The sequence below is a fragment of the Erpetoichthys calabaricus genome, chromosome 15, assembly GCF_900747795.2.
Source record: "Erpetoichthys calabaricus chromosome 15, fErpCal1.3, whole genome shotgun sequence".
NCBI classification, from domain to species: domain Eukaryota; kingdom Metazoa; phylum Chordata; class Cladistia; order Polypteriformes; family Polypteridae; genus Erpetoichthys; species Erpetoichthys calabaricus.
Genome location: NC_041408.2, coordinates 56,259,178 through 56,260,299, shown reverse-complemented (window position 1 = coordinate 56,260,299; position 1,122 = coordinate 56,259,178).

The following is a 1,122-nucleotide window of genomic DNA, read 5'->3' as shown; positions in this document are numbered from 1 at the left end:
CGTAAGGAGGCGTGCTATTGTCTGTCAGGTAAAGAAGCGAAGAAGACAGCGCTAAAAAGTCACTACACATGGCCAGCGATTTTCAGTCCTCAAAAATTGTGAAAATGTGATTTTTCTCAACTTTGGAGGGGTGGGAATTCATGAAGTGGTAACAAATTTTTGGATTTTGTTTTATTTATACGTATTTTTCTATATCTGCATCTTTTGATTGGATGCAAAGTATCAATTCTTCACATTAAGAAATTTCTTGTTAATGATAAAAACAATTCTGAAATAAGGGGCGGCACGGTGGCGCAGTGGGTAGCGCTGCTGCCTCGTAGTTGGGAGACCTTTGGACCTGGGTTCGCTTCCCGGGTCCTCCCTGCGTGGAGTTTGCATGTTCTCCCCGTGTCTGCGTGGGTTTCCTCTCACAGTCCAAAGACATGCTGGTTAGGTGTATTGGCGATTCTAAATTGGCCTTGGTGTGTTTGTGTGTGTCCTACAGTGGGTTGGTACCCTGCCCGGGATTGGTTCCTGCCCTGTGTTGGCTGGGATTGGCTCCAGCGTGACCCTGTGTTCGGATTCAGCGGGTTGGACAATGGATGGATGGATTCTGAAATAATTATATTACTCTTTACTGCAATAATTGCTCTTGTAAATAGATGTTCACTTCAGTGAAGTATGATAAACCCAATCTGTGTCGATTTTTATTGTGTACATATTCAAGTGATAAGGTTTGAGATGTTCACTTAATTTTTTAATCTTATATTTGCATTTTACTTTCTTCTTCTTCTCTTTGGAGTAGGAGTGCCTCATCTGCTGCCGCCGGGTATTACAGTAGGGGAGGCACAGTGTAAGTCATAGCCACACTTTGAACTTTTCTGCCCAATCGCTTGAGTTTTAAAACTGGAACAGCACTCAGAATGTTGTTGTATTTATAGCTTCTAGTTTTTAGTTTTTTAACTTTTTTGCTGCAAAATATTCCCTGTATGTAACCTAGCACATACATATGCTTTGGGAATACTCCAAACCCGGATCAAATTGGGAAAAAAATTATTTTTCAGACAGTATTGGATTTACAATGACCCCATTACTCTAATAGCAATATTTGGAACAACTGCACTGTCCACACTTTTAATGTTC